This window comes from Cydia splendana, chromosome 19 (genome assembly GCF_910591565.1).
Source record: "Cydia splendana chromosome 19, ilCydSple1.2, whole genome shotgun sequence".
Lineage (NCBI taxonomy): Eukaryota > Metazoa > Arthropoda > Insecta > Lepidoptera > Tortricidae > Cydia > Cydia splendana.
The window spans coordinates 3,502,265-3,508,300 of NC_085978.1; positions in this window are offsets into that span (position 1 = coordinate 3,502,265).

Here is a 6,036-nt window from a genome sequence, read left to right on the forward strand (position 1 = left end):
GAAATTACATTTTTCACTGCATTACCACTGCAATATATTAGCGTAATGTATGTTTAATAACATATTATTTATTCGTTTAATCGAGTTTCTGCTGGCGAAATCGTTTGAATACACATACATAATATTGCGGGAGTTGTCCCTGGCTTCGAAATGGTTCGCAGCGATTTATGTGTTGTATTATTTTGTGGCATTTATTTCATCGTAGGAAGCATTCTCGCTACGAAATCGGTAAGTAGTTTCATTTAAATATACTAGAAGTAGATTCTGCTTGTGACTTTGAAATTCTTTTTTTTTTGTTTGCAAAATGTTAGTATTTCTGTTATTTATTCCTAAATCAACGGAAAACTCAAAGTTTAAATTTTAAAATCTTCTGCTTTTCATACCTTGCCGATTGGAGGGTTAGAAGTAAAAATTAAATACTTAGAGTTAGACCGAGATAAGTCTGCAACGATTTTGATAACACACGCAGTACAAGTGTTATTTTAAACGTCAATCTTCTATGAAATTATGACTTGCACTGAGTATGCTATCAAAATCGTTGCAGACTTAAGGATGACTCACGCTAGACCGGGCCGGGACCGGGCCGGAGCATCCGGCGATTCGTTTTCTATATGGAAAACACCACGTGATCACCTGATCAGCCGTCATAGAAAATGACATGTCGGACGCCTCGGCCCGGGCACGGCCCGGTTTAGCGTGAGTCATCCGTTTATCTTGGTCTAACTCTAATATATAATATGATTTCAGGGTCCTTTTATTACCACTTTAGTCCGAGCCGAGAAATGCAAGAATCCATCACCACCATACGCAAAAGACTTGTCCGGAGATGTGTCGGTACAGTTATATAATACGAGCAAGAAGACTTTCCTACGGGGAAACTATACGGCTTATAAGGCAGATCGGGGTCTGAAGGTAAGATGAATAATCAGTACTGTCACCAGCAGTAATGCCAGCGCCATCGTGCGCAAAAGAACTGCCTCGCTCGTCAGTAGGATGCGGAGCAGCTCCAACGGCATCCTAAAGGTGTTTGTAGAGAAGCCTGATTCTCCCATGCACAAACACATTAATAAGTTAATGATCATGGATAATTGATTTTATTTATTGTGTATTTTAATTTAATTGATTTTATTCATTGTGAATTTAAATTTAATTGATTTTATGTATTGTGCATTTAAATTTTATTAATTTAATTTTTTTAGTATTTTAAATATTAACAATAGATTTTAAGTCACTATGTACCTAACCCCAATGGATCCTAGTTATCTAAATAAATAAATTATATTATAAAAAATAAAATTATATCATAATAATATTTTACACAATGAAGGCCGCAAAATTATGTGACGCGCTCTTATTGTACTGCGAATAAGATCGTGTCAGATATTTTTGCGGCCTTCGTTGTGTAACATATTATTGCTGGTGACTGTATAGTACCCACAACACGAGCCTTATTAAGCTTACTGTGGGACTAGGTCGATCTGTGTCAAATCACTACACTTTATAAAACAAAGTCCCGCGCCGCGTCTGTCTGTGTATGTATAATTATGTATGTTCCCGATAAACTCAAAAACTACTGTTCGGATTTTCATGCGGTTTTCACTTATCAATAGAGTGATTATTGAGGAAGGTTTAAGTATATAATATGTTAAGGTTTTGTGTAGTTGTCTTATGATATTTATTTATTAATTATTTATCTGTCGCTTGCCAAATTGATTAACACTGGAAACGTACTCTACGCCACTGATTTAGGGACCTCTTCATCTTCCTCGCTTTATCCCGGAATTTTGCCACGGCTAATGGGAGCCTGGGGTCCGCTTGACAACTAATCGTAAGAATTGACGAGGCACTAGTTTTTACGACAGTGACTAACATCTGACCTTCCAACCCAGAGGGGAAACTAGGCCTTGTTGGGATTAGTCCGGTTTCCTCACGATGTTTTCTTTCACCGAAAAGTAACTTGTAAATATCAAATTATATTTCGTACTTAAGTCCCGAAAAACTCATTAGTACGAGCCGGGGTTTGAACCCGCGACCTCCGGATTGAAAATCGCAAGCTCTTACCGGTAGGTAGGCCACCAGCGCTCTATCCATACTAAACACTACATTATAGTCTGTACCTTTAGGAATTTAAATAAAAGTAAACAAACAATTTGTACACTGGTAACTTTATAACTTTATAACATTTATTGGTTAACCAACCAAATACAAAACCGCCTGGATCAGTCACTGAACGACCTGACTTTAACCTACATTATTTGATCATGTAATGTTTTCATCTACCCTCAACTGACTTAAGGAGCCATTTGAGGGTAGATTTTGTTTACTTTTATTTAAATACCTAAAAATACAGTATATAGTTATATATAGAGTTTTTCATTTTTATTGCAGCTAACACTCCAAGATTACTTTCTCGTGAACGGCAAATGGCAGCAGACCTTCCGTATCGGTGACATGAGCTGCCGAGGCCGCCTCGTGGGTATGATGGGGCAGATATTCGGCATAAAGTTTGATAAGAAGACCTGCTCAGTCCCTAAAGTAAGTTTACCCTCAGCCTTCGTGTCAAAAGTGACTCGTGTTTTTGTTTTAAGAAACGTCACCTTTGACACTTACATATCTAATCCGCGGTCTCGTGTATCGGGTCTACCGCGATATAATTTCATTGTTTTTACCTTAAATTCCGATCGCGGTAGACCCGTTTGTGTAATTAAAAAAACCTTGTTTCCTTGATTGTTTTAAATTCAAATGGCATTTGCTGTATGGTGGGCCAGGAGGATATTAAACAGAGAGTCCTTTTCAGGGTGTGTACGTTTTCACCAACGTAGATTACGACTTCGTTGACCACGTGTTCGTGACGAGCAGGGACTACGGCCGGGCGCTGAGGAAGGTGACGGTCGCCAGCAAGACGGGGACATCCGTGTGTCTGGAATTCGAGTCTGTAGTCACCGCTAAGATACAATAAATCGAGTACATTACGATACAAGTGCGGAAAGTAGTAAATTCGCAACGAGTGGCGATAAACTAAGACACGAGTTGCAAATTACCTTTCCGCACGTGTACCTAATTGTACAACGTTTTAAGGATAAATCACGTTAATAAGCCGCGGAGCTTCCGGGGTTTACTTTTCTATGACATGACAGGTGTTCACGTGATGCTTTACATAGAAAACGATGCGCCGGAAGCTCCGGCCCGGACACGGCCCGGTCTAACGTGAGTCATCCTTTACAGTACATAATAGCCCTTTAAATTTTCGACATACGGACGTATAGTGCTAGTTACCGCACTAGGGCGCCGCCTTCGTTCGTGTTTTAATTTATCGCCACTCGTTGCGTATTTCCTACTTTTCGCACTCGTATCGTAATGTACTATTACATTACATTAGTACCGTAAAACGGGGTGAGTAGGTTTCGCGTGGAGAGGTGGGTTATGAATGGGGAGAGAAGGTTTGAGAGGGGGGTGAGAAGGGATTTTAAGGCTATTGCTATTACAAATATAATGTATTCCAATTTAAAATGGAGCTATAGTAATACGCATAATAATAAAAAATTTATTCAACAATCTTCCAAAATCACTTTTGTATGAAAACCCCTCTCACCCCAAATACTAGGCACTACGGGGTGAGGTGGATTTTCCTCTTTATCGTCAAAGTTATGAAATGGAACTACCCAAAATAAAATAAAAACTAAAATACAAACGTCCGGAACACTTATTATATACACCATTCAGTTTTCATATGTAAAAATAAAATGTTATCGAGGTTTGAATTTCAGTTTTGACCCTACTCACCCCATTTTACGGTACATATGGTCCTACTTTCCCGCAGTAGTGCGAAGGGTCATATATACTATAAAACGTTGCACGATACACTCGCGAATAGGTAATTTGCAAATCGTGTCGATTTAAAATACTTCCATCGCTCGTATTTTAATTTATCGGCACTCGTTGCGAATTACCTACTTTCCGCAAGTGTACTCCCACACATACGAATACGATACGTCATACGAATGGACGAGGCCAGAGTACCTAAGAGCCTTCTAGAAGGCCGACCGGAGGGCCGCAGAGGTAACGGCAAGCCCAAGCTCAGATGGTTGAAAGGCGTATACCAGGACATCAGGAGTGAAAAGTTGGAGAAGGAAGGCCACAAACAGATCGGACTGGAGAGACTTGCTTGACCAGGCTAAGGCCCACCCGCGGCTGTAATGCCTCAGATGTTGATGATGATGACTCCCACACATCACATGTTTACTCAAAAAATGCATCTTTGCTCATGCCTATTTTGTATTTCTTCTTCTTCCTGGCGTTATCCCGGCATTTTGCCACGGCTCATGGGAGCCTGGTGTCCGCTTGACAACTAATCCCATGATTTGACGTAGGCACTAGTTTTTTACGAAAGCGACTGCCATCTGACCTTCCAACACTTCGCAAGCATATGTCACTCACCTTCGAACTCACTCAAATACTTACCGGTCATGGATATCACAAAGCCTATCTAGCACGCTTCCACATCACCGACACTGATACCTGCCCATGCGATGACACAACTCCACAAACTATCGACCATCTCCTCAAACACTGTCCCAAATATTCATACTTCCGCTGTGACCACGAGTTTCTCTGTGAACTACATCAAATAGACCCATATGATATATCAAAAATAATAGAAAAAGAAATAACAAAAACATCGTTCGAAAAATTCATAAGTAAAATAATAAACACACTTAAAAAATTTAATAACACATAAACATGCTTTATACTATAATATGTTATATACGTAAATAAAGTGCCTAATATATATGCATATATAATTATATTTATAATATTTTATATATCTAAATAAACTGCATAATAATACATTCATAAAAACTAATGAAACGAAGTAATAATAGTTATAGGCCGCCCGTATTGAAAGCGAGGACCTACAACTATAAAAATAGTAAAAAAAAAAAAACCCAGAGGGCAAACAAGGCCTTATTGGGATTAGTCCGGTTTCCTCACGATGTTTTCTTTCACCGAAAAGAAACTGGTAAATATCAAATAAAATTTCGTACATAAGTTCCGAAAAACTCATTGGTAGGTACGAGCCGGGGTTTGAACCCGCGACCGGATTGAAAGTCGCACGCTCTTACCGCTAGGCCAGCAGCGCTAACCTACCTAATTCTGTATTTAAGGTCATATATATAATCACCTTACTATTGCTACGACATTTACTGCTTTATAAATGTATAGGTTTTGCGTGTGGGAACAAGGAGAGAACATTATTTGCATAAATTTAAAATTTCACCGCGACCTTTAAAGTCAGAACTCGGGATATTTTCGGAAGGGATGTCTTTAGGTTTCGGAGTTTTCGTATACCTAAATATTTAAGTGTTGACATATTTTAACTTATTTTAACGAATCTACGACTATAAAAGTGTGCGCAAAGTTTTAAGTTAAGTCCTTTTTCAAAAGCCGTGTATTTTTCAAATTAATATCACAATGGCGCGTGTTACCATAAGAAGCTTACTTAACAATTAGGACAATCAATCAAGTCATTTATTCCAGAAACATATCTATAGTTAGTGCAAATATAAATATCATAGTCAGCAATCAATCAATATCAATATCTCGAGGGCTCCGATCGATGGGCTCAGCAGAGCCATGTCATCAGCGTAGCTTATATTGTGCAATGCAAGACTATCCTTATACGGGTATATACACCATTATATTCACCTCGAAATCTCAAAATTGAATTCGCGCTCACCTCCTGTTTCGTCTTAAAAGACCCTGACACCTATCTGCATTGGTGTTTAGTAAGCTTTTTATGCTTCCCTGAAACAATTTTTAGGAGCCTACATTATAATATTATGAATATTTGTTAACGTATATTTAATCCGGGTTTCGGTTTCAGTCCAAACTGCCGTTATCCGACACTAATGCCGGCTCATTCTTGGCAAACTGAAATTTGCAACGAAATATTCACCGATTTATGTCATTCTGCCGGACGTATTTATTCCCCGGCTAGTAAAATGGAAAGAATAGAGTTTGTGAATGCAAAATGTA